The sequence below is a fragment of the Homalodisca vitripennis genome, chromosome X, assembly GCF_021130785.1.
Source record: "Homalodisca vitripennis isolate AUS2020 chromosome X, UT_GWSS_2.1, whole genome shotgun sequence".
NCBI lineage: Eukaryota > Metazoa > Arthropoda > Insecta > Hemiptera > Cicadellidae > Homalodisca > Homalodisca vitripennis.
In genome coordinates, this window is record NC_060215.1 from 100436146 (window position 1) to 100454419 (window position 18274).

Here is an 18274-nt window from a genome sequence, read left to right on the forward strand (position 1 = left end):
TTACAAACCAACATCATTCAAATTAAAATAAATAAAATTATTGATTGCTCTAGACTTCAAACTACGTTTTTTTCATTATCTAAATTTATAACGATGTTTACAATCATTGAATGTGTGCTAATAACATTGTTATTATTCATTTCTCCTTTTAAGCCAGTTTATTACCAAATTTTGTTACAGTAAATATCGTACATTTTTCATTTTAAATCGCACAATAACATATAAATATTAAAATACCTGAAGTATGAATAATACAAAGGTTCTAAAATACAATAAACATTTAACAACACAAGGGCACTGTGAAGTATTGTGAGCGCGCCCTTGTGTCTAATAAGCCGCCTTGAATAGTAGAGTACAGGATAGCTCGCGGTTAAGTGTCAAGTTCCCGCCGTAACAATGAGTGCCTATCTGCTCACACCATCAGTCTACTAATAGGGCTGTACCTACGAGACGGGGGGAAACTAGGGACCTTGACTCCCTTTCCTACCTACATTTGGATCTTCCACTACCAAAATCTCCACCCGTAATAGAAGATGGCCGAATTGATAAGGTGGTTAATGGAACATGACTACTCAGCAGTCATCTGAACAACAAACATCTAACTCATACTTTATTTCACTGCTTAATACTTGTAATCTAGAATATATTGTATCCCTCGGTATGGCGCAATGGGGTTTATACGCGTGAGCGGGAAACTGGGAATCGTCCATTGATTTTTGTTTGTTCTGTACATTTTTATTATTTTGTCCCAATGTTAACGTACAAATTGTCCTTTATTTATTAGTGTAACAAAATCGAACAACACCATCAGTTGATGAGGCAGTAAAATATTGAGGAGGCTTACCACAAACGAAAACTTTACTTGTTACTCTGGTCAGTTTTGTAACGGCTATGGAACACCTGTTTGTTAAATGTCCATGCACTGAGTGATTTAGATACTGCGATTGTTAAATATGGAGATAACAATTCAGAGAGACACATAGAGATATGAGACTATCAACTATCAACATCGTCATCGTACTTCTCAGAATTATTAATGAATTTTGAAATTCTATAATTCTATCAATAATATTAAATTCTTATACTTTAATTTCGTATTTTACATAAGGTGGTGTTTAAAAATTTTCGATCTACATTTAATACTGTTTAATGAACTTTTATTTTTGTTTTAAATCTGTGCATTAATTCTTTTTATAGGAGTCCATAGTCTTTTTATTTTTACTACTTTTAAAAGTTAGTTATATGAAATATTATTTTGCTAAACTCTTCATAATATACGTATAGCCTATACTAATTTTCAAATAAATTATGTATTTGTTAATAGGTATACTGTAGTTCAGGTAATATGTAATATATCATCAATAACAATCTACATAGTATACAGGTATAAATATTAAAATACAATATTATACAACCAAACCTACCTTGTAAGGACCAAATCATAGGGCCGTCAGCGGCTGCCTTTACCAACCCCGTCCTGTCGCCTTGTTCCAGATGACACGTCTTGATGCCGAAGAAAATGCTAACATTGATTTTCTTCGTAGTATCCCACTTCCGCCGTGCTTGTGTGACGTGTGATTGTGAGCTTGACTACTCATGTTCGTGAATTGTGCTGACTTGTTTCCTGTGCAAAGACAACGCCTCTACTGGACTCCAAGCAGCTCTGGGATGATTTGTTTATCTTAACCTATTGCAGATCTCTAAACGTAGTGTTATAATATTTTTGTAACATATCACAATTTCGAATCTTCGAAATCTTATTATATTTTCAATAGATTCTTAATGAGTAATAGATCACACCTCTTGATTAACTCTTGGGATTATATTTATACTCGTTAACCGCCTAAAAATATTCAGTAAGCAAGAGTCCTTTCAAATCTTTTACCTAACTGCGTATATTAATCTAAACAAACTCTCCAATAATATAGTTTTTATTTTTGTGAGGCCTTTCGTACTCAATGAGTACATCTTCGGACTCACACAACTGAATAAAAGTAATAATAACAATAGTAGCATAAACAATTTTGTACTAAATAAAAACATATGTCATTAAAAATACAAAGAGGTAATATTCTATGACAGAACAGTATGTTATATGTATATATAAAAATAAAGTTTATATTTAGTTAAATCAAATAAAGTAACGGTGATTTTTGAAAAGGCCCACTGCGAATGTTAAAGATTCTAAACTGGAGTCTATTGGGCATTGATGAATGTTTTAATTAGTACTACTTCACTTAATAGGCAGTATTTATTAGGTACAATATTGAATGATTTAATTTCTTTCTTTACCATAGTACACAACATGAATATATGTGTTTTGTTGTATAACATGTAATACAAGAAATGAAATTTTACAGTAAAAAGTGGAATATATTTAGTTAACAATAAATTACAAAATTGTTACATAATTATAACAATTATGTGAACATAATCTTTCATTTCATTTCTGTATTAAATTTAATAGTAATGTTCTCAAAAATTTTTAGATTTAAAATGTATTATTAGAATGGATATTGTTTAATATACCCTTCGTGTTTATTTAATTAGTTATTATTTTCCAAATATCGGTTTTTAAAGGTGAGCAGTTTTAATTGTTAAGCGTTAAAAAAACTGTTACAAATGTCTCACAACGTTTGATCAACGGTCTGAATTGTATATAATGCAAAGCTTCAACTCTTTATGAACAATGTACACAGGGCTAGTAGGCTATTTCTCATTCTGAATAGCTGTGGAGCGTAGATCGTGGACTAAAATATTTTGTTTAATTTTGTATCTATTACCTTGTTTGATACAAGCATAACCTTTTCTGCACCTTTTTTATTTCTAAACACTGCATATATGCCACAAAAACCCCCTTCTGTGTACATACAGGAACAAAGAATGAGATGTATTTGTGAGCTCTACAGTTGAATAGCATGGTCATTACCAAACATTCGTACTCTCTACACAAATTGCGTTGCTCTGATATTTCTTTAATGTATTTTAACGCATAACTCAACAAGTATCATGTTTGTAAAGGTTAAGGTGGAAAAACATAAACAGCTGTTCTTAACTTTACAGATAATATCAACTTCTAAATCAATGTCCACCATTGATTCCCTATGGGTCTATAGAATAGCATTTGCAGAAAACTTCCTTTTAGGTATTAATATTCATTTAAACACAATATCGTATTAAAACTACAATGTTTATGACAATGGTCCATATAAAAAGTCAAAATACTTAATAAAATTAATATAGAATATGTGTGACTTTACATGATAGTAAGAACAACCTTTATATTTGGTAAAAATAATATTTGTTTCGTTTTTAGATGTAGATCTAGAATACTGTACATTATTTGAAAATAAACTGCTTTATATTCAGTGCATTGCCCTGCTGTTAAACTAGTAATGCACGGCTTCAGACGCTCATGTGTGTTAGAAAACATATGCCATAAGTTGCATTTTGTGGATAAGGTTTTAGTTTTACAAAAATACTTCTTATTGAAAAATACTTTTTAACAGATCACGAAAAACAACATCGTTGTCAAAAGAGGAAAAATCCAAGAAGATAGAGGAAAATAAATAGAAATGGAATACTAAGCTATTATTTAACAAGATTAAGAAATTGAAGTGTTTGTTAGTCAAATAGTCCTTTTATATATAAATATGGTCTTGATTTGTTGTAAGTTATTTTCAATATTATTCAGTATTCTGATTGTTTGTCTCAGTGTTTATAATTTCTCAATTGTCCAATTTAAAACCATCTTTCAAGGATTTGTACCTTTTCTTTATTATTTATTAATGAATAGTTAATATGATTTCTTAATAAGTGAATTGCTAGGTTAGACTTATATATTATTGGTTTTTCATTTCTATCTTTGTACTTTAGTTTAAAAAATTAACACATATCTATACCAAATGTTCAAGTTAAAAAAATATCACTGTTTCGGATAATTAAGTATTAAATATAGCATTACATGTTATTTTACATAAAGCCTAAGGACTCTAGCCCCATTTTTGTCACCATAAGCACGATGAACTGTTTCAATATTCCAATGACTTCCAATTCATTCCAATTAACTGAACATGTTTTAATAGTTTTTAATATATGTAATAACAAACTGAATGTAATGTAGCCTCTCATTGCCGTGTAAATTAGTTATACAAAGGTTGAGTGTGTTTAAAAAGTTATTTTAAGTACTACTCTACTACGTTTGCAGATTTTGTAGGAATGTTTGTGCGAACAGCTGTAAAATTTAATTTCCATCTAATATTTTAGTTGTTTCAGAAGTGTGTCTGTACACTTCATATTGTTGTGTAAATGATTCCTATACGTTTTAGGAACTAATTTATAATTGACTGTCTAATATATTACAAATTACAAAATGGATGTGTTATTAGGCGATTTTGACCTCTAGTTATCTAAATCAAGTTTAGGTAGCAGCAAACCGTATTATTCAAACGATTTTCTATAGAATTTCTATAGAATGATGTTCTGGATTGTAATCTTAATAAATACAATTCCGGAATTCAGGGTCTCCAAATCCATCTAAGATCACACGTACACAAATTTGCTTAGTGCACTGACTCAAACACACGTGGTTACAGGTGTTTCAGACCATACAGAGAAAATATTTTATTTGCTTATGGTATATTAGGGTACAGTTCTATGTGTGGAATACAGATTTGGTCGGGTTTGTCCTTAATAGTATATTTATTTTTAGAAATGTATTGGCTAGAGTGTTGGAAAGGTGTACTTGCCGCTGACTATAGGTTTAATACCTTCATATGAATCTCTTATTACACTTATATAGGCAAAGAAAATACCCAGAAACCTGAGTCCTCAAAAACAAGCATATTCCATGTATAAAAGACAATGTTGATGTTCAATTCGACTTGCAAAGTCAAAAAATGTGTTGGAATTCATCGACAGCGCATCATCACCCTAAAAAATAATTTTTAGTGTTACAACCGAGAATAGAAACAGTAAATATACCTTGATTCAAATTGTTATAGGAAAAATGTAGAGTTCAGGTGGTTGATGATCCCCTTTAGAAATCGAACACGTTGAATTCCTTTTTTGTCAACGTTAGAGGAATGTTAAAGTGTATGCCATATACTTCAATGTAATCACTACTTAAACAAGCCATGATTTGTCAGCCGTTATTTCTGAATTCAACTGATTAAGATGGGATACGATGTAATTTAAACTCATAGAAGAATAGCAGCTCGGCTGGAGCAGACATGTACTTTCTAAATTGCTCAAAGATTGCGTAGACATACTGGCTTACTTACTAACTCAAATAGTACGTATATAAGTGTTTTCAGAATCATTACATTTTCTAGGGCTGACTCTTTATTCTCATAAAAAGTTCATCAAAAAGAATTTGAAAATTTAATAGGTAAACTGCCTTTTTGATCCGCGTAAGTTTGCTCAGTATCTGCTTTCTCTTTATTCAGGGTTATACCTGTACCCAGACGAATTATATATTCCGTCTCCAGAAGAAAGCTCTTCGAACGTGGTTTTAACTGAATAAAACCCAGTTCAGTCAACCAACATAACATAACATCATAACATAATCTAATCTAATCTAATCATAACATTGCAATTCCACTGCACACAACAGCATTCATTAAAATTTGATTTTTAACTTTATATACATTTTCATTTTCTCTCCTGCGTACTCAAGGGTTGAGTTGCCGTTAAAAACTGTCCAGAAATAATTGAAGATTGATGTTCTTCTTTGATAGGTTGTTTTACAGTGTACATGAACTTGGCAGTCATTATAGAAATGTTTCTAATTTATTTTTAAATGTTAATTAAATTTATTATAATTAACCAATATTATGTTTTATTCGATATCGTAGTTTAATCAATCCTTATTTTAATAGCTGTAAATTGATTTCGAATGCAATGCTTTTATATCGCAATAAAATGTTCTGATTGCAATTCAATCGTTTTTTAAAGTCCACATAATAAACAATTAATACACCAACAATATTCACAAACATTCTATTTTTTACATGTTACTAATAACCCTCTATGCCGTGAACATACAACTTCCACAAATAACTATGCTTAAACTGCCTGTGTGCGTGTGAATTCATTTTTGGAGAACTTGAGATAATGGCCATGATAAAGTTGGTGAAACAAGTTTCTTCTGCTTTCGCTGTTCCTTGAATGTAGATTCATACGAGTCACTGACTTGACTGATCCCCCTAGACTTTTACTTAACAACCAACTTTACCTTATAGTGACAAAGTGAGGAGTCTAGTCATCACATTGATCTAAAACCTTGGCAGGGCTGACTACAACTGAAACCTGTAATGTGCTAGCATAGTCATTCCCAAAAAATGTTCTTATTTTCTGCCATTAAACGTGAATGTGGTGTTAGTTAAGTCTCAATTTAATTACTGCAGTGTTGTTGTAAATAAAGGCCGTTGAGTTCTCAGATAAATTACAGCGTGCTCTTCTGGATGCAGAAAAGTATGTTTAAAAAGTTTGCACCACAAAAGCCTCAGAAATTAATACAGTTACTAATATTTGTCTCAAGAAAGCCATTGTAACTCAGTCTGAGAGTCTCCCTCAGGGCAAATTTTTCTGAGTTGAGATGTTTAGTCAACATATTTATGAAGGAATCTCATTTCAAATTTAAGTCTAAATGAACGCTTAGAAGATTAGTGCAGATTAAACTGTTAAGGGTGAGTGTGTTGAAAGTGAATTAGTTCGGAAGATTTAGAGTGTTTTGGGAGTGATATTCTACGAGATATTTTTTTAGATATCAAGAAACAGTTTATTCTGTTGAACCACTCTAGAAGACAGGACAAAGTTAAGTCAAAGTGCTGGCTGTGTTATAAATAAAAGTAGGAAGATCGTTGATTTAATTTTTAATTTAATTGAACAAAACGTAGTTAATTACTATCGCAAATTAATTATAGTTAGGTGCAAGAAAAGACGAAGAAGACCTAACCTTCAATGTTTTTCTTTCGTACGATAAAGACATTTTTAAATTAATTTGTTTGTATTATTACTGCGCCTGAAATAACTTAAAAGCAGTGTTTGTACATGCAGGGTTCAGTAACTGGCTTTAATTTCTGAAGGCATGGTGTTATTCATGCAACTAATTTCTTCTATCTCGATGAGCAGTATGTGGTGGAGTGCAATCATATTGAAAATACATATTCATTCGTGTTGGTGTATTTTCCGGAGAAATAAACCATTCAATTACGTAAAACTTCCGTGCATATTTCTGTTACAAGTCGGTTCTCTAATATGAAAGGGCTAACATCATCTATAATAAATACCACGTCAGACATTGACTACAAATTCGCGCTGAAACTTATTATCTGGTGTAGCATAAGGATTCTCATCTGGCCACTGATGGCAATACCTGGAGTTTTTAACACCATCACAAGTAAATTCATCAGTAAAAAGGATTCTGGAACAATCCAACGATGCTATTTAATCCATTCACAGAATTGCAGACACGTAGCATTGTCTCCTGGTTGAATATGTTGCACTTTTTTACATGAAATGGATACAATCCGTCCAGGTGTAAAGTTCACAAAACAATATTTATATTATTGCGAAGTTAAGTTGCATAGATATTCTCCGTGAACTGGTAGAGGAACTACGTTTAACTGCTTTGAGAATACTTTCAGCATCATCTTCATGTTGAAGCCCTCGATTAGATGAAACTAGCCCTAGGAAAACAACCATTCTCAGGAAGATCAATAAAAATCTTGGTAAATGCCATATAATTTAGTACTCTACTTACCACGATGACGTTGATATTCTGCAACTGAAGATGTAATATTTCTATTACAAAAGCCATACACATAAACCATATCTGAGTACTCGGCGTGAGAAAGTATGCCGTGAGAGGCATTATTAAAAGAAATGTACAACAAAACCGAACTATTTCTAAATACAAACTGAATTTAAATTTAATTTAAATTATTGATAAACACGCGCCTACGAATTTCATACTAAGTGTAATACAATTATTATTTATTTACATACAATAACAACAGTTATTTCATTCAGACTGTTCAAAGTCCATTTGCTTCAGTGTTTGTTTCTTTCAATTAATTTTGGATAGGTTCGTATTTACTTTATTTACACATTCTCAGAATTAAATTGTCTATAATTTTTCCGTTCATGTTGTTATGTATTTAAAAGCCATTTATTGAAATTATAGCGGCTCAAACGTAAAAGCCAGTTGTTTTTGACAGTACAGTTTTGTTTTTAAAGCCAGCTAACTTACAAACTAAGGGACTTACAGTTCTGGGACCTAGTTTATTTAATTTTCCTTGTAATATTTTATATAAATAAAAACATTTTGTTTTCATTACCGTTCTAAAGGTCCTTGTAGTGGAAGTCTGAGCAAAATATTTTGCTAGCCTTATTTCACTAACGGAGCATTCCCAGACACATGTCTATACAAGCGTTTTGTCTACTTTAGGTCTGTGTGTGTGTGTGTGTGTGTGTGTGTGTGTGTGTGTGTGTGTGTGTGTGTGTGTGTGTGTGTGTGTGTGTGTGTGTGTGTGTGCGCGCGCGCGCGCGCGTACACCAATTTCTGCCCGTACCGCTTTATGATTTATTCATAAGAAAAGGAAAATAGAATTGCTGGACATTCTACCAGGAGTTATAGGTCTTTAGAAGCAGAACTCACTGAATCATAGAAATAAAAACTTATTTCTAAAATTCTAAATATTAATCTAAAATATTCAATGTTCACATACTCAATACAAAAGTCTATTTTATTAATTTCGTATTTCTTTCCTTTACAAGTGGCCTGTAACCTTGATGACATAGACACAAATTAGACAAAACACATATGTTATTATTATTATGGCAGTTAAAAAGCGTAATTACATTATATTTTGTCTGTTTTATCAAGAATGTGTTATTGCAACTGTCATATATGTCGCCGAACATGTCAAAGTTGAGAGGTATCATTTGTTTGTGGCTTGCAGCACCAATTAATGTATAAAATGTAGTTTTACTCGAACTATTTTTCAACTGTATACGTCAGTACCAATTATTGCGCTTGACTCCAAAATGAAGTTTTAATTAATCAATAAACTTTTATATTTTATCCCCAGTTCTCTAATGATGTATGTTTTAATGGCATTATGCTTTAGGGATTGTTCTTTTAACTAAGGAAGATGGAGCAATGTTTTTCACTACATCAACAAAATCTAGATAAAGATATATATTTCTATGAGTATTATATGGATTCTATCAAAACAATTTAGATTGATGAGTTAGTATTCCGTTCAATCATTTACAATTGTGTAAAACGTTCGTAATAAATAGAAATTATATTTAGTGTATTACTCTCCTTTTATTTCCTCTCTTTGTTGCAAAATACGTCATTCTATTGTAAATGACTTTTTATGCAAAGCACGTAGGAGTGATGGAGAGTAACTTAATTTAAAAATAATGATATAAATATCATATATATTATTTGTTAGATCTTGTAAAGGATTATTTTTACATACTTATGTAGTTTGTAAGAAAATTACACAGTTGCCATCTGCCTACTCACTTATAAGAATATCCCTATAACTAATGATCTTCGTTTACAAACGCGCCTGCAGTTTCATAAATGCAATATATGATCATTATAGCCTTTTATATCCTTACATTGAAGGCGTAGTAACTTATCACTATCTTTTTATTCATGATCGTTCAGTATTGCAATATTTGCGTGATATTTAAATGTAAATATAGACATAACAGACTTCAGCCTTGACAAGACACAAAAGGAGAATCACATCGTTATTTTATGTAAAACACAGAGGAAGCAGAACACTTGCCTTTGGAAAATTAACTGGTGTTGTCTCGCTAGGACATGTGGGGCAGCAGATGTTAAGACTAATGCTGAAACTGCTAAAACACCCGAATTAACATGTTATGACACCGGTTCCTTCCAGCAGCCCTCAGGCGACCGACCGAAGAGGGAGCTTCTTGAAAATCTCTCAGAGTTGCACTCGTTGGACCAAATTAACCATGTAAGGAACTTTAGGCAAGTGACTTTGGATCTGGTCTTTAGTAGCATCAAACCTGTATCCGTCTACAATGCTGATGACCCATTGGTTGAAGCTGACCCTCCGTTATCCTTTTCTCTGCCTGTCATGAGAGGGACTCTTCCTGCTAGATACGTCACTTTCCAAAATCTTCGTAAATGCAACCTTCAAGCGGCTTCAGATATGCTTTCTGAAGTGGATCTTTCCTTCATTTATGAGCAACCTAACATCCAGGAGATTTTCAATAAAATGGTTGTAATTCTTGGCAACATTTGTATTAAATGCAGTCCACAAAAACGAATTGGGACTTCACCCTTCCCGAAATGGTTCTCCAGGGAGTTGATTAATCTAGTGATACAGAAGAAGATTGCACATAAGCGCTATAAGCAGTCATTTCAACCATCAGCCTACTCACGCTTCTGTGCATTACGTCATGCTTGCAAGATACTCAGCCGGACTTGTTACAGAAATTACTTGATCCACATAGAGAACTCAATCCCGCATAATCCAAACAGTTTCTGGAGTTTTGCTCGTTCCTCTGGAGAAACATCTGTTATACCATCTATTGTAACTCTTGGCGATCGTTCCTCACTCGATCCGCAGGAAAGGGTTGATTTGTTCTCCGAATTCTTTTCATCTGTTTTCTCACAGCCTGCAACTGCATGCCCTCCCTTTGATTTTAATTCCGCTTCTTCCTTGGCAATTATCTCCTTCTCGGCCTCGGAAGTCTTGGGGGTCCTCAGGGGGCTCGACGTGAGGAGGGGTGCCGGCCCCGATAGCATCACACCGTCCCTTCTACAACACTGCAGCAACCTCTTGGCCCACCCTTTGACCTTCCTATTTAACACATCTATTTTGCTTGGAAAAATTTCCAGATACTTTTAAAGTGGGGCATATTGTCCCAATATTAAAGGGTGGCAGCCCCTCGAAAGTGGAGAACTATAGACCAATCACAATTCTCTCTGCACTTGGGAAGGTGTTTGAAATGCTTAATCTCTCTCGTCTCAAACCATTTGTGAGGTCTCTGACTTGCCCTAATCAGCATGGATTCACCTCCTCTAGATCTACAGTAACCAATTTACTGGCATTTGAGGATGCCATATTATCAGCAATGAGGGAAGGGAGGCAGTTGGATGTGGCCTTCGTTGATTTCGCCAAGGCGTTTGACCAAGTCGATTACTCTATCCTCATATGTAAGCTGAAAGCTTATGGGATCCATGGCCCACTGCTCTCATGGCTCCATGATTACCTGCGGGACCGACGCTTGAGGGTGAAACTGCCGGGGTCTATATCCAGAGAATTTCCTCAAACCTCGGGTGTACCACAAGGCTCCTTGCTCGGCCCTTACTTATTCACTGCATTCATCAACGACCTTACGTCCATCCTGCTAGTAGAGGCCCTTCTCTTCGCAGATGATGTCAAGATCTTCACAGTAATCTCTCACCCAGATGATTTTGCAAGGTTGCAGACTAGCCTTGTCCTTGATTGGTGCAATACAAACAACATGAAGTTGAACTCTTCCAAGTGCTCTGTGATGACCTTTGGCCGGTTGCGCGACCCACACTATTTCCAGTACACCTTGGATGGCCGAGCTCTGGATAGGGTGTTCACGGTGAGGGACTTGGGTGTTACCTTCTCAGCTGATTTCTCCTTTAACGCTCACGTGGATGATCTGTGCAGACGGGCATACAGGATGTTGGGGTTCATCTCAAGGTCGACTCGTGGCATGACGAGCCCTGTTGTTTTAAAAACGCTTTATTCTTCCTTTGTGCGGCAACTACTGGAATATGCTAGCCCCGTTTGGACACCCTACCACTTGACTCTCATCCGGAAACTCGAGGCTGTCCAGAGTAGGTTCTTAAGGCTGGTGGGAACGAGGCGGGGACATCAATTCATGGAGGTTCCTCTCGCGGATCTGCAGAACGAGCTACTCCTACCAGATCTCCTAGCCAGACGAAAGGCTGCAGATGTCCTGTTCCTTACCAAATTGCTGAATGGTCTGCTGGATTGTCCTTCTCTCCTCGCACAAGTGGATATCCGCATTCCTTCAGCTACTCGGTCGCGTGATCTGTTCGACAGGCGTCACTCTCGGCGTGATTATGACTTCCATGGTCCCCTCGCCCGAATGATGAGGCTGGGAAATAACTTCTGCCACCTTGTCGATCTTTTTCACGACAGTGCTTCGACCATCCGGGGAAGAGTGCTGGCATCCCTCCGCGGTCCTGAGTAGAAACACAATTTCTAATCTTTACATGTTATAGTAATTTATTTCATTGTTATGCTTGTTACCCCTCTTATTGATTGTTGTCTTACTGAATAGTTTACTGCTTTGTTGTTATGTATTATGTTATTTGTTGTTACTGTTACTTGTATTATTAATTGTTATATGACAAATTTATGTAGTTGTTTTGTTAGATTGTCACTATCAACTTTATTGTTATTTAACTCATTGTTTCTTTCTTTCAGTTGATATTTAAATATACTACCCGCTTGTACTTTGGCTGGTTTGCCGTTAGAACGTAATAAAAAAAAACAAAAAACAAAAAAAAACAAAAAAAAGTAATGGTCGGTTTATAATTGATGAATTGAATCTTTGTATACAAAATAAGTTAGAATTTTTGCCTAATGGTCGGATATTTAAAGGACTCCAGGCTTAATTTAAGAAATAGTATACTGATTTTTAAATGGATAAAATAGTGTGTGTGTGTGTGTGTGTGTGTGTGTGTGTGTATGTATATATATTTATATATATATATATATATATATATATATATATATATATATATATATATATATATATATATATATATATAAATCACTAAGACTTTGTAATTGCTGTAAATAGTAAAGGCAACGATATGTTTGGCGAGGTCAGCCACTGGAAAACCAACCATAATCTTTGATAAAGTCAAGAACGGATTTCATCATTTGGACTCCATCTAAGGTATCAACTTGGGGATATTATTCGAGGCCGCCATTCACGATTATGACATCTGCAGCAGGTAAATGATGTAAACAATGGCACTTTTACACTGCACAATATTGAATTTATTCAATCCAAAATGAAATGTAAGGGCATATTTTGATCCCGGCAACATTAGAACGTATATTGTGGATATAAAAATGTCAATGCCAACAAATTTTGAAAACAACAATCTTGTCTTACATATTTAGATCCCAGTAGTATTACAACGTCTATTGTGTATATAAAAAGGGGAATAATAGGACATTTTATAGAAACTAAAGTAAGACTCAAATGAGTAAAAACCATAAATTGTACAATAAGAATATATGAATCAATAACGATGTTTTAAATCACAATCTGGAACTAAAAAAAAAAACTAATTATTCCCGTAAACGAAAAACAGAATGACGAAGGAAAATGCAAGGCTCTTGGAAAGCGTCACACAAAGTACTCCATAGCATTGAAGCGGGCTTCTCAGATGACCGGGATGTAGAGTGTAACTCGGATCCTCGATGCTCATATCGATGGCCAATCTACGTCGATTAAAGGAGTCTGTGTCGTTGTTTAGCGGACAGCCACGGTAAGGCGTAGAGATCTCTACTAAACAAGTTCTAGGTGACGACTGTTTTGCACTCTGCCACTCCATACAAGGGGCTTGTCTCTCCTATTTTAATTTAGTCTTGAGACTAAGTTAACTATAAACTAATAATTTTAGTTGGTTGTCCAGATTTATTCTACAATGGATTATAAATTAAAATCGATTATTACATTGGTATTACAGTCAACTACCTTAATTATACAAAAACATACAATTCATTGTATACAATAGTTAAATGTGTCTAAAATTAATAAACCAATTGTACTACACAATTAAGTTTTAAAGTACAATTGGAACCTATCGCAGTTTATTTTTTGTTAGAACAACGATATTGTCTCAACAGTATTGTTGTAAGTTTCTAAGTTGTTTATTGTTTGTAACTTGTAATTACCTAATTTTATCTCTTTTTCCACGCTACCAAACTTGTGATAATTTAATACTTTGATGTGATCACCATATTTGTGACATCCCAAGATATCATGAAATCCGGATTCTTTATTGCGGGATGGATGGCTAATTTAAGTACTGTAATGAAACTTCATAATTTGTTTATAAATGCCATTAGTGGTATTATGTTTAAAATTTTTTTAAATTATATATCATATTATTACTAAATTATATTTAAAACTGCATTATAATTTTACTCAATAATCATTTTAATTTATCTTTAATTTACAACACAAACTCTCTAGTAAATTTTTAAGCAAAAATAACTGATAACAGGGATCGCAATACGACATTTTTGTACGATATAAAATGATAAATATATACGTACTAAGGCTAAGCCAGTAAATCTGAGTTGATTTGCAAAAATTAGTCGGCTATTTATTTGACTAAAATAACCGATTAATGACATAAATAACTGATTAGTTAGTCAGTTATAAAATCCGTTCCGTTATCCATCACTAGGCTCGTCTCCCTCGAGCCGCACAAGTGTACATATGTGTCCCTGCTGTATCTTGTTGTTCAGTGTAGTGTCTATTGTTCTCTATCTCACGATAGAGATGACAATGGATTGTTATGTAATGAACAGTTTAAAAACAAAGTACAGGAAATGCTATAAATATTTTATTAAAATTTAAAACAATTAAGTGAACTTTTCACCCCCTCTTTAAAATAAACTCTTTTATTTGGAACATTGTTTCCATAATTTATATAAAAATAATGTTATTCAAATAGAACGCAATTCAGTACTTGTTATTATTACGTTGAAAGAAAACACAAAAAAACTAATAGAGCATTCTTCTTTTCTGGTAATCAATTTAAACCAAAATATTCTTCTATGCAACAAAATGTGATAGCACTTTGTAACCATTAAATCTTGACGTATCTGCCTATCGCAGATGTATTACCAGTTACCGAACATCGACTCTGACAAATGTTCCATTAGGATTGTAAATACACTTTCATTTTGTTAGCCATATACGTTTCTAAAATGGGTAGTCTTGGTAAATTTGTGCCTATACTGACTAATTGAATCGCTGAGTGGAAAAAGGAACATATTCCATATGAATCATGAAATGAGTTGAGATAGCCATTTTGTCATTTAAAGAGAGATTCATCTGTTGAATGCAAAAAGGAACATATTCCTATAGTCTGTAATGGGCATTAGAACAGCACACTGAGACATTGAGTGGAAGAAGGGACATATTCCTGGAATATGGAATAGGTTTTTTTTGTCTCCTGTAAAATTTCTTTTTTGGAATATGTTCCTTTTTCCACTCAGCGATTCAATTTACTTGAGTAGGGTCGTCATCTCGTTGTGTCTCAATTGTTGGCGTTTGTGCAGGCCTTTGTTTCATTTTCTAGTTGTAATTCTCGGAATTTAACAGAGACTGTCTTTATGTTACTATCCATGCTCGCTTTCTTGCCGTCCTTAAGTTCTACTGTTTACCATTCCTCATCCTCTACCATTGATACCATGATTAGAGGATAAGAGGGCTTCCCTTGATGGAAGATGGATTCTCTCTTTTAAATCATCTTTTATATGTCTTTTGATACTTCAGGTTTATTGTTGAAATTTGTGGACTCTGAATCATTCAGGTTGGTTTCCTGTGACTTTCGAGTGAACTAGTAGAGAACACTGGTTTTCTTCGGGGATATTGACTAGGATAGAACTATATCTCCCTTGAGAATGTTCACATTCTTGGTTCAGCATTGTACCCTTAAATAGCCTCCCTGTGACAAGGCTACAATTTAAAACGTATTGAAGGACAATATTTGTGGCAGATTTTTAAGAGGAAGCTCCTTTTTGTTATTAGGCACAAGAATCCGGTGATCAAAAGGTCATCTATCACAGCAACTTTGTAAAGCAATCATCAGACGTAGAATTAGGGCAACACAACGGCCGTCTGATTAATTCCACTTTCTTGTACTTTCTCACTTCATAGCACAACCTAGTCCTTTCATACAGTTCTAATCGATAAGGAGATATAAGCGACCAAGCAGAAAAACAGGCTATCGGTACATTTTCACCTGAAAACACAAAAGAGTTATATAAATCGTGACAAACATGTAACAGCTTTTCTACAGATGTTTTGAGTTATTAGTTACCAAAAAGCCATTGTGTTAATACAATCTAATACATTATGGGTTAAACGGCTTCAGACCTTTAAAGTATACCAGGTGGGTTTTCTCTCGCATATTGTATTTAAAATAAATAGCCCCACGTTTTCTAGTAATTACTTAATAAATGTCCATCTCATTAAGCTGAGAGTTTGCTTGTTATATTTTTCGCAGCTGAGGATGATATGTGTCCATCACAATCAGTGTATGATTATTATTACTATTTGACCTACTAAAATATTGCTTTTTCGTCTATAAACTTTCGCTTGTTATTGGAGTGATATCTTTAAATTCCTTTTCCTGCTTTCTTTAGCTTAGCCTTACCTTGGGTCGTTTCAAATGTACGTCCTCTAAAGATTCCTCTGCTGGGTTGTCCGATATCAAAGGTTAAATTCTCACCTATTGCTTTTATATAACGCATTATAAAAGCCCGCCCAAAAGTTAAAATGGCTGAAGAGTACTCATTAGTGAACTTCTGGATTCATATAAAAAATCGGATAGATTTTCGTCGACCTTGGTCGTGTTTGAGAACTGGGTAATCAAGGTCTTCAACACGAGGTCATAACGCTCTGCTGGATTACACTATGGACGGTAAGGGTCAGTAAATTATGATTTGACTCAATTCCACTCGTGAGGCAAATCTTTAAACATTTTCGAGGCTAGGCTTCGTTTATTGCAGTTTTCATTAGGTCTAGATCCTTATAATATATTTTTATATTGACATTTCACTCGTAAGTCCATGTTTAATTTATTCTAGAGCCACTCCAGGTCGCACAATATGCGCCAGAGCAAGTGACCGGCGACCGTCATGCTTCTGTGTTGCATGGCCAATTCTGAAGGCGTTCAAGTCTGAGCGTAAATTTTAATTCATATTGTTAATTTGAGTTCATGCTCGAAACTCTTATCTTTATTTTATTTATTTACGCGAATTTGCATTATAACTTACAGTTGTAAAATATAATTTGCTATAAAAATCAAACATTAATAAAAGATTTTAATTTCAAAAATTTATTTCAACGTGACCTTAATGTATAAACATATGTATCGATTTAGAATGTTTATTGTATCTGTACTATGTAAATTCAATTAAATCACCATAAATAATTGCATTAATATTAATTTTTGTATTATTCCAATATATGAAATATCAAATTCTCAATAATGCCTGAAAATATTCTGAAAGTATTGAGGTTTGGGAAACACACACAACAGATCAATTTTCGGACCTATTATATGCTTCAATGCTAAATTGAAATTATATAAAATTTCCAGAATTTATTCTGTTATATTTTATTAAGAAAAGCAGAAAATTAAAAGTAAAAATTGTACTAAACCCTCAACTGTTATTTTAAAGTATTATGAAACCTAATTCAGAAGCTGTTTAATTAGTTTTCATAACCAGTTAAGATATTAAACTGGTCTGTTATTTATTATTCGTATATCATTATTGGCTATTTTCTTTTATACGCTATTGCTACAGTATAATTTATCAACTAATACAAATTATAAATCCTATACATTTATATAAATATTGGCTCTGCCAATAGTAATAAAGAAAAAAAACCTGATATGTGTTTATTAAATATAATCAACGGTAAAAATTAAACAACAGCGTTAGGTCTGCTTATAGAAATGTAAGTTGGAAATGTCACACTCAGCGCCTTAAATACATTCAGTTTTACGCAATGCTAGGTAATTGTGTAATTGCCTATCTTCATATTGGAGGCGTTAAAGAAGCCTACCACTTCTGCGTTAGTTTTAGATGAGTTTTTTTACTTTTTTTTAGTCAAAATATTGTCAGCTTCAATTATCCAGTATTGAGATTTAAACAAAAATATATCATTCAAAAATTAAATATATTGCTATGTACATAATTTTAAAAAATTATTACGTTTACGAACAGCTTTTAATCATTAGTTACGTTAATCATACTTTTTACCCACATACAAACATACGTATACTAAAATAAAGGCATACTTCATTTCATTTCATTTATACTAGTTATAACATTGTTTTACCTATAGCAAGGAATCATTTTTGAGAGCAATTTCTTCAGTTCTATGGTAAAGGTTGGTTCAATACTTATAATCTACTCATAATGTTAACAATGTTCAAATATTAGAT